The sequence below is a fragment of the Cydia fagiglandana genome, chromosome 8 (genome assembly GCF_963556715.1).
Source record: "Cydia fagiglandana chromosome 8, ilCydFagi1.1, whole genome shotgun sequence".
NCBI lineage: Eukaryota > Metazoa > Arthropoda > Insecta > Lepidoptera > Tortricidae > Cydia > Cydia fagiglandana.
Window position 1 is genome coordinate 20,497,069 of NC_085939.1, and position 16,308 is coordinate 20,513,376.

Below are 16,308 nucleotides of genomic sequence, written 5' to 3' on the forward strand. Positions count from 1 at the left end.
CGAGTTGGACGCTGCTAAAGGAAAATAAAATATCGAGTCTTGGAACGTATTTTACGTTCTGGGCATGGACATTAAATACATAGGTAATATAAAACAAATAAAAACGAAACGAAGGTATAAATTCATCTTAGTTTGATTACCATTTCATATGTATCTCTCAGTTACTGGAAGAGATCCCTTAACGGGATAAGTTCGCCTTTGTACACATTTATTGTATTCTCTCTGTGTTATGTACTTGTTTTGTGCAATAAAGTGTTTACTACTACTACTACTAAATTTAAAGGAAATAGAAAATAACTATGCTTAATATAAATAGGTAGGTACTTAAAAATCTTTATACCATGTAAATACACATTTGTTTGTTCTACTTGCTCTTATTTATTTGTATTACAAACAACAAAAACTAGTATTATACATGTTTCCTGAATTTAGGGACGCCAGTGTGCGTAAAGCACCATACTCAAAGATATCATACTACATTCATTGAATCATCATCATCTCAGTCATAAGACGTCCACTGCTGAACATAGGCCTCCCCCTTTCGACCTTCATACGTGCCGGTTGGAAGCGACCTTCATCCAGCGTCTTCCGGCAACCTTAACAAGGTCGTCTGTCCATCTTGTGGATGGACGTCCTACGCTGCGCTTGCTAGTCCGTGGTCTCCACTCGAGCACTTTTCGGCCCCATCGGCCATCATTCATTGAATATTGGCTATAATTTGTTTGTCTTACAACATTAGAACATAATTGAACCGAATCATTTGTATGAGATATAACGCAAACGCGTACGTCACGTCACGCTATCGAATGAAATATACATTAGGGGTACTTTTACTACCCTGTGAAACTCAACATTTTTCACTACACCAACACAAGGAAGATAAATGTAAGTAAAACAACTGGTAAAACATTAAAAATCCAAACGAATCATTTAAAATCGTTACTTAAAAGTCAATTCCCCCAGGCAAAACTCAAATAACTCAAAAATTCCAACATATTTGACGAATAAAGAAAGCTATTACGAGCCGGTATGGTGAAATAGGTTTTCCTAAATTATGCTTTTCCATTGGCAATGTTTTTCAAACAAACATATCCGTCAAAAGACTGGCCTTGTTTGTACTTTTACTCCCCAAGGGGCGAAGCATTTTAAAAATATTTTCGGTTTGCTTTTACCATTTCGTGCTTTTTTACTTTTTCCGTCGTACTTGCTTTGAACGAATGAATACGGGTCAGTGAAGAACGTGAACAAAGAATGTACGGTCAAGGAATGTTATTTCAGTACTATTTCGTACCTTGTCAGACGGCCCAATTCGAACTTTAAGATACGTCAGTTAATAGATCTAGAAAAGATATGGATTAGATATGTCAGTGTCAAACAAGTGTCAAAAGACGTTTCTTCAAACAAAAACGTCACTTTTGACACTGGTTTGACACTGACATATCTAATCTATATCGTTTCCATATCTATTATTTGACGTATCTTAAAGTTCGAATATGGCTGAGAGTGACAAAATAATAGTGTGCGGGCCCTAAGGATTTTTTATTGTCACTGTGACTGAAGGCCGACGTCTGTGTAGGGCCGAAGGCCCGGAGCGTCCGACAAATGAGAGCTTCCCGCATCTTTCCCAAGTTTCGGCGAAGGCCGAAGGAAGGCCTAATCCGAAGCGTCCAAGAGAGACGCGGCTTTACCTAGGTACAGTCGCCATCATATATATCGGAGCGGCCAAGGTGCTCACAAATATCTGAGCACGCCTCTATTGTCAAGGAGTTAGAGTGCTTGTTCAGATATTGTGAACACCTTGGCCGCTCCGATATATCTGATGGCGACTGTACAGTATACGAATATGTATCCAGCGGTGCGAAGCTAATAATTTTGCTGACGGTACAACCCAGAAAGTATGCAGAATGATCAGGGTGATCAATTATCTACCTTTATTAGTTAGAGCTATCTACTTTATTGAGCTGGAGCTTGGAGCTGAAGATCACCACACGGCTCTCTACAAAATGTCAAGAACGCGCACTCAGCTTCTTTGGTCATATCATGCGGTCTAAAAAGCACGACCTAGAAAGGCAGATTATCTTGGGCCAAATAAAGGGCAAGCGAGCGCGAGGAAAAGCACCCACGAGATGGTCTGATGTTGTGAAGAGGGTGGTTGGCAGCAACATGCAGTGCGTGACCCATATGGCTTATGATCGCACACTGTGGAGACGTAGCATACATGGTCGCGATCCTCAGCAATGAGGGACCGAGGAAGAAGATCTACGTTATTAGGTAGCTCGTGAAATTTTAATTTGATGCGGAATTACACGATGGTAACTTTAACATGAAATGTGGTTAATTCAATTTGTCCAAACAAAGAACCTTTGTTGTGGGTATTTTATTGTTGAAATTTGTGAAATTTCCATCGGTAATTTTGGACCTATAAGTACGAATTTGATAATATGAAACAGATTTGATGTTTATGTTATATTTCGATATAGGTAATCTGATAATATAATCTGATCCACCATGTTGTCCGGTCAAGCCATAGGTTAGTAACTAGCGAATTTTAAGGTTTTTTTCTTAGACTAGGTACATTATAGTATTGTCAAAAATGTGATAGTAACGTAAAAAGTGGCGCCTTGTGACTTCTACTTTTACATTTATAAATTTAGTGTACCTACCCATTATAAATGTTTTCATTCATTCATTCATTCATTACAAAATTTTGGATTCTAAATATGAATTTGGCTTCATTAGCGTTTTATTTCATGTTTTATTGACGTGCGCGGAATGAAATATGAAATCAAGTTGAGATATTCATATTCCAAATAAGCCTCTTGATAGCAGCAGTATTGACAGATATTCGCTGGACATAATTTTATTTACGAATAGTTTTAATAATATACCTATAAAGCGTCCATTCAATGTCCACTATTGTTTTATGATCCATTATTCTTAACATGTAAAATTTATTACACTCGTAAAAAGCTGGTTTAATAATTTCCGTTTTAAATTACTGGTATATTAGTTATTTAACATTGGAAATGAGTGAAAAATTCAATTAAAGGAAATGGCTGAAGTTCTTAAGAAAAACGAGGTGGATTAAAACATAACTTATAATAATTCAATTTCTGAAAGTCTTTCCGCAGTATTCAATGTTGGAGAAAGTTTTTGAGAGTCTTTTTAAAATTGTATTAACTATGAAATCTTATCCTCGTTCAATTAATTTGTAATGCGATCCGGTTTTCCAATTCCTAAATACAGTTTTTACACGTGTTGGGCTTTCGGCCTCGTTCGAACTTTAAAGGAGAGGGAGGAAAAAAACGAAGGCTTTGTTCAGATATTTGTGAACAGCTTGGCCGCTCCGATTCATCAGATGGCGACTGTGCATGACAACAAAAAGCAATTTTCAATTTATCGAGGCTTAGCTTTTCTGGAACCGCCTGTAGCAAGGCGTCTTACTACGGATTTATGAGAAATTAGTTTTATAGGAACTTCGTAAAGCGCGAGCGATGAACACAGATCACATTAAGAATGACTCACGCTAGACCGGGCCGGGGCCGGGCCGGAGCTTCCGGCGCCTCGTTTTCTAAAGCACCACGTGATCACCGATCGGCCGTCATAGAAAATGACATGTCCGACGCCTCGGCCCGGGCGCGGCCGGGTCTAACGTGAGTCATGCATTACTCGAACCAAAGAGTTAATAAGTTTTTGGCAAAAATTTCATTTTTGGTACAAGCTTTTATCGCTGACTGTACTTTTCTTACGACAGACAACTAATACTCATCGAGTCAATTCTAAAAACCCCAAACACAATTAGGTTGCGTTGTTTCATCACAGAGTTCCTATGGCCACCTCCTGTCTCCATCATCAGATCAGCTCGATGGTACCATAATATTGCATTGTCACTCGATTTATACATGCATGCAAAATTTCAGCTCAATTGGAAACCGGGAAGTGGATCAAATTTAACTTGCAAGATTTGATTAGAGACAGACAGACAGACAGACAGACAACGGTCAGGTGAAACTAAATAAAAGCTTATAAAATAGAGGATTATTGTCAAAGTAAATTATGCAGTTAGTAGATTTACTGCCATCTTTCGACACAAATGATTAACACTTTTAGAACGCCATTTGACTTTGATTCTTAAATTAGTGTTCTGTACAAAACTTTGTTCACGGAACACTTATGGGATCACTTCGGTCTTGCAAATCAGTTACCTAATTTTTTCACTGATATGTGTTAAATTAATATACAACGATTATTATTCTGGATGTCTACTTCATACTAATGCGGGATCTAATGGGAGGTAGTCTATGATTCGCTATAAAGCTTCAAGAGGAAAAGTGGCACTTTGCAAATTGCTTACTTTATGCTGAATTTCATGAAATGATGTGAATGTTTTCAGTCAGTTTTCGAGACAGAGATAATTTATCTTTATTGGTTTCTTTTGAGTGTTGTAAATGAAGTTTTTCTTTGTTTGTTTAATTTTAATAATACACAGGCCAATTCGAACGCGCACCTGAAATCAAACTGATACATACGTAAATAAAGTTGGCGTCATAATCAATTATGTATATGTCGGATACCGACGGTCCTAAAGGCGGTGGGTGCGTGGGGGTAGTACCTAGATGTATTACTTCACAGCTAAACCAGTATGCTACCAGTGCATGAAATAAACACTCGGACTCGTTAACCATACTAGCGCCTACTATATTTCAGTACTAAATGATAAAAAAAAACTGATTGCTATTTTTTAACTCAAGGGATCGATTTGATACTAAAAAGATCACAAAGCGTTTAAATCTTTATTCAATTCAAACTATACCGGCTCCAAACCTAGACATCTGACCTAAGAAGATTTAGCCCTATATGGGACCGGCAACAAACTCAGAGGGACAAATCTTTTCAAAACAAGTTAAAACAACACATAACACATCCTTTCTTTATTTCACAAAAGTAAGCTTCTAATGAAACATAAGAAACCAAAATAACACTTGAAATAAAACACTTAGCTAAATGGCTAAAGAACGCTATATTCTATAAGCTATCAGAATAATCCTTCAGGTATAAACCTTCAGGAACGTAACGAGTTAGGCACGAGGTTGGCTAACGAGTACGTCCGATCTCTAGCGCGGTCCGATCAAAAAGAACTACCAGCGGCGGGGCCACACTGCTCCCGCCTCAAGTCAAGTTGGCAAACCTGCTCGACCAGTCTAGCAACATACCGACAAAAATACCAACTCGTGCCTACGCTCACTCAAGAGAAATCTCTCGACGTTCCAAAGCCTTCTACCTGTTATTTTAGTTCAACAACACGCCAATAGATGGCGTTACTCTCTACGCAACTTTATTTCAACAATGCGCCAATAGACGGCATTACTCTCTGCGCAACTTTATTTATTTCATTTCAACCAACTAATACGTAGCTCAACATTGCTAATCGATTTTATACAGGCGTCTAAAATAATGAACTATAACGCTGCAATACGTCTTTCTGGTGTCAGGCTCCGACATATATATTTAAATCTGAATCTTAAAGGTTTCTGAGCACATCTGGAGCATGATATTTCAACTCTATTGAACCTATACTACGATTCATCCTTTTTAAAAATTGGATCTTACGTATTCGTAATAGGAGGATTATAATGTTAAAAACGTGATCTAGATTTGATATTTAGGGTGACGGCTATGGTTATTGTAGTGGCCACTACGTAGTACTTAGCCACTCCAACAGAAAGAAACAGCTAATAGAAGTATATTGTTAGAGTAGCCAATAACTACGAGTATATTTATTTATTTATTTATTATTCGGAGAACCAACAGCTATCAATTGTACAATAGTTATGTATATAGATAACCTACCTACTTAATGCTGCACTTAAATCATCGCGCGTTCATACCTACTTTGCCTCCTATTTCATAATCCTATTTCACAATATTAAATCAACAAAGGTTAGAAATTAATGAAAAGCGGAAAAAATAACCGTCTCCGGTGAGACTCGAACTGGCGAATCTTAATCACTAAATTCACTAAATCATCGCTCTGCCAACTGGGCTACCAAGACTTCACACATTGACTTTTTATTATGAAACAGGAGGCAAACGAGCAGACGGATCACCTGGTGGTAAGCGATTACCGCCGCCCATGGACACCCGCAACACCAGAAGGGTTGCAAGCGCGTATATTACCATCATGTCACCACTTTGCATTCATTATTAAGCTTATTATGGTATCGTTTGAATACGTTACATTTAATATCAAATCAAGAACAGATATTTAAATCTCGAACGCCCTAAGACCTTTGTCAAAGTTAACAAGGGTGCTTTACAATATGTTCCAATTTCTAGCAATTTCCAAGGACTGAAATCCTGAAAAGTTGAAAACCTCTCAAAAGCTGAAGAGGTACGGTTTGTAAAGAAATTTCAGTACATTTTTCTATTATAAATTGAATCTTCTTTCCTTTTACTACCACGGTCTTCCGAACAACCTAACCGAGATTCTATAGTTCGTTTTTTTTTTAGCATTAGAAAGAACTTGAAAGAAGGTAAGCGATCTTGACATGTCTTTTAATTGAAAAACGCTTTTTAAAAATCAGTAACTATTACTTATGAAAGCAGAAGAATATAAAAATGATCGTATTAGATTCATAATTGTTACATATTTGCCGTGACTTAATTTTAAAATGTGTTTTTCAATTAAAAGACACATCAAGATTGTTTACCTTATTTCTAATGCTAAAAAAACGAACTATAACGAGCGAGTAGAAACTATATACCTACAAATTTTTAGTACCTAGCCTGACTACCTCAAAACCCAAATTACAATGTATTATTTAGGTACCTAATAAACTAATTGTATTGTCTCTTATTGTATTGAATATTGCGAATACCTGTAAATTGCCATTAATTGATAGATTTGAACCGCAATGCCGATGTAGGTAATGGATACCGATATTCTAACACTATTGGTTCAAATACAATAGCCAGTGCGATAGGAGTTAATTTAATTTTAGAGCAAGGTTCGAGTAGCAAACGGCGCATTCAGAATACAAGAGTTTTAATACCAATATTGATATGTGACGCTCCACGACGAAAGGTACGTTATGGCGGTCGGCGCTAAGGTCACACATTAGTATTAAGTCGCTGCTAATAATGGCGTAAGGATGACCACCATAAGGTACCTTTCGTCGTGGAATGCCACGTATAGATATGATACACTAACTTTTGGTGGACGCAAAATGAACTGCGAGTCGTTAAGCCACAAACAAAACATCCTCTAGACTGAGTATAGTCGCGCTACCCCCGCTGCCACGCATACGGTAATTTTACTCCATGTTCGAGTCGAAAGTGTGTTTGTGTGACGTCCGTGAACTCGTTCGTCGCTTGAACGGACCAATCACGGCACGGGACTTCGCTCACCTCGTCCCGCGCACCCCCGCATTTTTGGCAGCATCGGTTGCATGAAATAATTGCTCTAAACTCGGTCTAGAGGATTCCTAGTCTATGCGTTAAGCACATGACTAACACGTCGTATAATTATTATATTATTCTATGTTTGTTGTGGTCTATACAGGATGATTCGGACGTGAGCAAAACCAACCCTCTACGGCTACCATCAGTTTGGCATTGGCATTAAACGCTATCGTGAACGTAATTTACTTTCTATGCATCTCACTCGTACTGACATATTAGTGCGAAAGAGATATATAGAAAGTAAAATACGTTCACGATAGCGTTTATGTCAATGCCAAACCAGTGGTACAAAAAAAAAATCTGTTTATTTTCACTTAATAGGTTAGTTTTATAATCAGTCTCAATACAATCTCTATATTTGGAGATTATTTTAACTAAGCTTAGCCTTAATTATATGTAAAATTATATTGTTTTGTTACAGTTAGTTAGTGCTTACATGTTAATACTAGTTATATCTTATATTAATTCATATTAATCAGTGCTTTCTTAAGTGTACTCTTTGCTTTATCAGGATTTAGCCGTACTCATTCAGAAACAAATTATGTGGTATACAATTTTTGGTATCTGAATACGCCTCCTGCAGTTTCGTATTGCAGTAGGTGTCTAGCGCGTTTGTTATTTCGTAATACAGTATGGCAACGTGCAGCGGCTGGTCTAAGCGACATTTAATATACTCGTAGATCTAGGGGAGACCGAGGTGAGTTGTGACAGAGGAGAGTTGTAACATTGTCGATTTTTTGGAATCTATTAACTAAAAACTAGGTCGCAATAGCGCGAGTTTGTTAGTTCAAGTTGCGCGCTAACAAACGCACCCTGTTGCGAGCTCACTAACAGTTATTAGATTTCAAAAAATCGACAGTGTCACAACTCTCTTCTGTCACAACTCACCTCGGTCTCCCCTACTATATCATCTTGTTGAATTATCCACGCTAGACCGGCCTGGGCCCGGGCCCGGACGACGAAATAGAAAAACGGCTTGTATTTATATACACTTTTGTATGTAACTCGGTCGAAATTTAGTTCCACAAACGATGAAAATAATCTGTAACTAATAGCCTTAATTAAATAGATAATTGTGCAATGTCTTATTGAGCAAAAATAAAGAAAATGAATATGTCACCATCGGGAGTGGCATCCAAATTTAAAAATCCTTGATTTGGTAGTGATTTTGATTTACATACATAATTACATAGCGGAGAATTACTGGCTGACCGCTGACCGCTTGATTTACAAAAGCGGTCTAACGCACACAGAGGGGCGTCCAAAAAAATGTTACACGACCCAATTGTTCGGAAAATAATATCGCTTAATTTCAAATTTATATAAAAACGAGATCAAGATCCTATTTTGATATATTCGAATTTCGCTTCGGAATGTAAATACCACAGTAATAGTCATAAAGAGATATTAAATAGCTCGTTATGAATCTTTAAAAAAAACGCCATTCCCGACAAAGTAAAGTTTAAACAAGAATTAAACAAAGAATCAGCAGGTTGTTGCGGACTAGTGATGGGGTTAATGAAAAAAGAAATGAAAAATTAAAATGAAAAAGTTAATTAAACCACAGGTTTTTTGTTCTTAATTTTGTCCAGAACCCCTAGTATAATTTTCATTTGATAGCGTGATGGGCGTATGTCATTTATGGGATTTTGAATTTCCAAAGCGTCGAATTTTTATACAAAAAGCGACTTAACGCAAACGAAGGAGATGCTCGAAAAGTCAGCTTTTTTTTTGCTTTATTATTATACTTATATGAAAAACCGTCATTCGGTGAAATCCTGTTGGAAACCATAAATTCATAACAGAATCCCATGATAGAATACAGGTTGTTTTTAGGGTTCCGTACCCAAAGGGTAAAAATGGGACCCTATTATTAGACTCCACTGTCCGTCCGTGTGTCTGTCTGTCATCAGGCTTATCTCATGAACCGTGATAGCTAGACTAAAATAAATTTAAGTGGGGCTCCCATACAGGCATACAACAAACGTGATTTTTTCCCGTTTTTTGCGTAATGGTACGGAACGGGACCCTTCGTGCGCGAGTCCGACTGGCACTTCGGTTTTTTTTTTAATATAGGTAGGCTGATAATATAGTTATCATGAGAAGCACTTTGATCATAAATTAAATTAGTGGCATTTTATAAACTGTTATTTATTTATTTATTTTAATCTTTATTGCACAATACATGAAGGTACAAATGGCGAACTTAATGCCTTAAGGCATTCTCTACCAGTCAACCAATGTTAAGTTAGGTTTTTTTTGGTCAATAACAATTTAATGGTCGTTTCTAGTAGTTATTTATATATTACGGTCCCAATAAGTTCTTTAGTTGGGGCCATTTCTTCAACCAAAAACGTCACTTCTGACACTAACAGATCGGTATCTCACCGCAGTGATCTCGTAGAAGTATTGTTCGAATACGGCCGAATATTTAAAAAAAACTTTTTTTTTTGTTTTTTTTTTACATAATTATCAGAGTCCGCCGAGCAAAAACCGGCCCTAATTATCTTTGCCCTAAGCGTTCCACTTTAATCCTAGTAAACGTAACACTAAGTTGACAATATCTACAGATTTTATACAAAGTTGAAAAAGAAGAAAGAAGCAAGCCTAGCGTTCCCTTAGCTATATTAACAGTGATTTACAAAACTGGTGTTAATAACATAATGGCGTTATTTACACTTTTATATACCTATTTACAATTTACAATTACATGAACAAGAAAAAATTGTTTTTGAGTTTTTGTGGTTAGCTTTTTTATAATTTTCTGTAATCTTGTCCCCTCCCTAGCTGGGACCACAGATAAAGCACTCATTAGGGGGAGCACTAATTGTATTGCTCTGGTTGCAGCGGCACGAACTTTTAATTAATAACGGATATTCTGATGTTGAATGTGGACGCCATTTCAACAGAAGCTACGCTAAGCTAGATGATGAATTATTTAATCGCCAAACTCTCTAGACAAGCCGTAAGCCCTATATAGACGATGGGTGAACTTGCATGCGAGTTTCATTACATTGCGGGTTTTTGATCGGGTTGAATTGTACGTAACCAACAGTCCGCAATGTTACTAAAATCGCATGCGAGTTTGCGCTCCATTGAAATCAAAGCGTCCTGTTATTATTCTTGTATTAACTAGTGTACATTCAAACTGACCTGTAAATCAAAATTTTCTATCTAGGGCATCTATTCAATTAAAATCACGCATCAAGGATCACGTTAGACCGGGCCGGGCCCGGGCCGGAGCTTCCGGAGCTTCGTTTTCTATGGAAAGCACCACGTGGTCACCGATCAGCCGTCATAGAAAATGACATGTCGGACGCCTCGGTCCGGCACGGCCCGGTCTAGCGTGAGTCAACTTTAACAAAGATATCAGTAAACCATTTACTTTATTCATTAAGCAAGAAACGATTTAAGCCCCTTATCGGACACCCCAATTAATATTTAAGGGGTAATTAATGCTAACTAGGAGCATCCATTCCATTTGCGATTCAATCGTAGATAGTTTTGGGCCCCTTGTCCCTCGACATAGTTCTGGAGATTGTACATACTTGCTATATTGTCTTTGTAAGTATATTTTTTTAGCAACGACAAATAAAATACATATCGTCGAGTGACAAGCAAAAGTCACTAACACCATTGAAATTATTGGACAATAAACCGTGTTACAAGTGTAATAAAGTGCATTGTTAACTTTAATTTTTTGATAGTACTTAATGACTTTTGCTTGTCACCCGACGATATACGTATCGTAGTTAAAATGCTCATGCCAAGTTTCATGTTAAAGCATTGTCGTTTTAAAATGTGAGTGTAACTTCAATTGTATGGGAGCGCCGTTTTGGCGTCGAGTTCGTATGATTCTTTGTTTTTATTAGCCTCTGTGTGTGTCCCACTGCTGGGCAAAGGCCTCGCCTCTCCCTTTCCAATCCTCCCTGTGCTGAGCAAGATCCCGCCAATCCCGCTGGAATGCATCCAAATCGTCCCGCCATCTTCCTCGGTCTGCCTCTGCCTCGACTACTCTGGGGATGCCAGCTAGTGGTTATTTTGGCCCATCTGTCATCATGCATCCGACTCTCTTATACTTGTAACATAAATATTACAATCTTTAAGATAAATACATAAATTAAATAAATATAAAGAAATTTAGTTATTGATAACAACGCCCTCTCTGTGTGCTTCACAAAACGGTTAGGCTCACCTATGAACCCAACTCGTGCGCAAGCGAATTTAGCGAATTAGATAAGTAATTAGTTCAGATGTAATCCGCAACCATGATAGGGGCGCATCACAGAGGATGCTGCCTTTTTCGATACGAACGGCGAGGTGACCAGAAGAGTGCTGAATTATAAAATTCCAAAATGAAGTTAAAAGATAGCTATAGGCCACAATTCTGGCAACTAAAGTCATCTCTACGTTAATCATGTTAAATATAAAATAAAACTGGAGAAGTCGTCGCATTCATGAACACTTAAAATCCCAAAACTGTAAGTACTTTTATATAACCTCAAATGTCTAGCACGTTGGCTTTGCAAGATTTCTTTGGTTCTACAGCTGGGTTTTGCCTTGTTGTAGGGGTCCTTAGGTTGACCTGACAACGATTTCGAGGGATGAGCTCCGGCCGGCATCTGGTGTCCGAGCTGGTCATCCACGTCACCACTTAACCCTGGACCTGCTTCCTGGAGGCATCGGCGTCTGCGTAGTGGATTCCGTATGTGTAATAAATAAAGAGTGTTCGCAAGTGCTTTAGGAACAATCCAGGTTAGTTAAAAACTTAATTTGAACTTTAACTCAACGTCAGTGGACAATAAAAGTGTAGCTGTGTGACCCAGTGTGAATAAAGACTTTCTCCAGAATTTCTACTTCTTTTCATTTACATTACAACCCAGTAAAGGCGCCCTGAGGTTAAATATTAACAGTTTCATGCCTACGTTGTTGCGACCCGGTGAAGTACCAGTGGAGCTGATTTCAACTGTTACAAAGTGGCTGCCCACCGTTTGGCCTTAAAAACTGTGTTGTAATGATAAATGATTAACTACAAATATTGGACTCAAGTGTTAAAATAACGCGCTTAAATTTAATAGTGAGAGGTTAGCCACGTGGAAGGAACTGTAACTCGTCTTGATTTGAAACAAAGTACTACTGCTGTATAATAAGTATAGTAACAATATAATAGTTTCAGGTATATAAGGTAATTATTTTCTACATTTTTAACTGTTTAAATACTTAATCTCAACTTAACTTTCTTTTCCTTACATACCTTTGACTAAGAAACAACTGTATTAGATTTAATATAAAATGTCTATCCAAAAGTATATTGACTGTTTGCATAAAGATGAATTGGTGTATGAACTTGGTGTTCTTGGTGTATCCACAGATAGTGATGTGAACGTGGATGCCTTGAGGAAGCAGATCCGCCAAGTCTTCAAACTAGCCAGAAGGGGGAGCATGAAAGGTGAACCGGCTGGAACGCCAGATGCAGCGTCGGAGCTCAAACTCTGCACACAGAAGGTCACGCGTTTAGAATCAGAGCTTCCGGAACCCAGCAAGGTAGGTGACCGAAGACTTCTTGTAAAGCTGTCACGACGTGCTAACTACCTCATAGATAGGTTGGCTAGGAATGCAGTAAACCTTGGGAATCCATATGTGTAGATTTACTTGGCCCTTTCCACCCTCAAAAAAAGGAAATACCTACTTAATAGTTTGTACCGACTACTTTAGCAAGTATGTCATGTTGCATCCTATAAGGAAAGCAACAGGCGTTTCTGTAGCTCAGTATATAGAAGATAAAATATTTCTAGTTCATGGTGCTTGTAAAACTATTTACTTTGACAATGGCCCACAATTTGTAAGTTCTCAATTTAGACAATTGCTACACCGTTACGAAGTTCCTAATATATACGCGAATCCTAGATACCATGCTCAGGTAAACGCGGCCGAAAGAGCGATAAGGAATGTGGTATGTGGTATCGCATGTTATGTAGGTAACGATCATAGACGATGGGATGAAAACATAACTAAATTACAATGTGCACTTAATACCGCAGCAAACGAAACCACAAAACACACACCTTATTTTCTCGTTCACGGCAGACAGTTCATTAGTAAAGGTAATTTACATCACTTAAACTATGAACAGCCCATCCTTAGGTCAGAAGTTACAGTGGGAGATCCTGATGCGTATGGTAAAAGCTTAAAGGAATTAGAAACCATATTTAAAAAAGTACAAAAGTATATACAAGAATCCCATGACAAAAACTCTAGGCATTACAATCTTAGAAAACGCCATGTTGAGTACAAGATAGGTCAAATAGTTTACAAACGTACTCACTACTTATCTAGTGCACCAAAAAATTTTACGGCTAAATTAGCACCTAAATTTCAAAAATGTGTGATCACTGCAAAATTATCACCACTAGTTTACACTTTAAAAACACTGGATGGTAAAAATCTGGGAGATTATCACGTCAAAGATATTCTGAAACAAGATGACATCCCATAAGTAGAATATAATAATAGATGCAGACTGAAAGATATGATGTATGAATGTGTTTTCCAAATTAATCACTAGTGAACCCTTTGGTAAATAGTAAGCTGTGACAGAGATAAGAATGGAATGCAATCTGTTATTATGGACTACAGCTGATTCAGTTAGCTTAAGACGTAAACATGCCACATCTGTGTGCATATAACTAGACATATTTGTTTATGCAGAACCTTTGAAGTAATAGTACCAGAAATGGAGTGAGTAGGTACTTTACGATAATTCTTAACTTAAAAATAGGTACCGATAAGGTTACCAAAACTTAATACTTAATTAAAAAACACGTGTTACCCTTAATTAATACTTTAATTTATTGGATCCAATTTTACTTAACGAAGAAATTAATCTCGGTAAATACTTATACACAATGCTAGGATGTGTAAGTAAGGTAAGGCTTGTTTCCTTATATTGACCGTCGAGTGTAGTTTCTGTACCTAACCCTTGGTAGGTACACAACTATAGAGTTTTATGAGCCCAACCACTCAAAATGGGTTGGTACTCGTCATAGATAAATAAATAAGTATTTATTAAAATTAGTAGATTAGAATAAATACTGTTCTTAAATATTTAGATAACGAAAATAAATATTAGTGATAGGTATCGCGTTCAGGCGGGTGGTATCGCATGTTCACTGTCTGCCGAACACGCCATTAGGTTACAATAAGTTTAGACTTTTAGCGGTAATGTTAGAAATAAATAAATACATAGAAAATAGCTAAAATAAATATAAATATATAGGTATAAACAACAATTTAAGTAAAAAGTTTATTCATTACGAAAAACTTTTTAATCCAAGTTGAACGGATGTGTAACATAAATATTACAATCTTTAAGATAAATACATAAATTAAATAAATATAAAGAAATTTAGTTATTGATAACAACGCCCTCTCTGTGTGCTTCACAAAACGGTTAGGCTCACCTATGAACCCAACTCGTGCGCAAGCGAATTTAGCGAATTAGATAAGTAATTAGTTCAGATGTAATCCGCAACCGTGATAGGGGCGCATCACAGAGGATGCTGCCTTTTTCGATACGAACGGCGAGGTGACCAGAAGAGTGCTGAATTATAAAATTCCAAAATGAAGTTAAAAGATAGCTATAGGCCACAATTCTGGCAACTAAAGTCATCTCTACGTTAATCATGTTAAATATAAAATAAAACTGGAGAAGTCGTCGCATTCATGAACACTTAAAATCCCAAAACTGTAAGTACTGTTATATAACCTCAAATGTCTAGCACGTTGGCTTTGCAAGATTTCTTTGGTTCTACAGCTGGGTTTTGCCTTGTTGTAGGGGTCCTTAGGTTGACCTGACAACGATTTCGAGGGATGAGCTCCGGCCGGCATCTGGTGTCCGAGCTGGTCATCCACGTCACCACTTAACCCTGGACCTGCTTCCTGGAGGCATCGGCGTCTGCGTAGTGGATTCCGTATGTGTAATAAATAAAGAGTGTTCGCAAGTGCTTTAGGAACAATCCAGGTTAGTTAAAAACTTAATTTGAACTTTAACTCAACGTCAGTGGACAATAAAAGTGTAGCTGTGTGACCCAGTGTGAATAAAGACTTTCTCCAGAATTTCTACTTCTTTTCATTTACATTACAACCCAGTAAAGGCGCCCTGAGGTTAAATATTAACAGTTTCATGCCTACGTTGTTGCGACCCGGTGAAGTACCAGTGGAGCTGATTTCAACTGTTACATACTCTCAATACTCTTTTTTTTTTGCTAGCCTATAATGGTGTTCCACTGCTGGGCAAAGGCTTCTCCCCTTATCTTCCACGACTCCCGACATAGCGCCTGCTCTGGCCAGTTACTGGGGAAGGTGTCTAGGTCGTCCCGCTATCCCCATTCTCCCCATACTCTTAATATCAAATCAAATTGAGAATTTCCAGGGCCGTATCGGTCTCCCGAAATTTAATCAAAGTGTCGGAGTTTTTTAACGAAATTTGACAAATCGTGAGACAGAACAGGTGGTGTTATAAATTGAAATTAAGATTAAGGATTTTACATTTTTTTACGGACGACGGAAAAAGTGGGGTGGTATAAATTTTCAACACACTTACTCGAAGAAGATCTTATTTCCTGCATGAATTAAAGGACAAATGCCTCTATTGTTCCCGTGATAGTTATTGATTGTAAAAAAAAAAGCTTTGACTCACTCGTTATGGCTTTTTTTAAATTATGTCAATAAGTCATACGAATCAAGAAGGTATATTTTAGTTTTATTTTTAAAATAGATACTTACGTTTATAATTTCACATAGTTATTTGTTTATGTTTAAAAATATTAAATTAAATTATGTATTTTA

General features: G+C 37.4%; 1 long non-coding RNA gene across 1 annotated transcript; it reads left to right on the plus strand.

Annotated features, from left to right (window-relative positions):
• Window positions 1–11,744: 11,744 nt before the first annotated feature.
• On the plus strand, window positions 11,745–15,721 carry LOC134667082 (uncharacterized). Its single transcript, XR_010098605.1, has 3 exons — window positions 11,745–11,942; window positions 12,031–15,207; window positions 15,296–15,721. It is a non-coding gene; the product is annotated as an uncharacterized LOC134667082 (long non-coding RNA).
• Window positions 15,722–16,308: the final 587 nt, after the last annotated feature.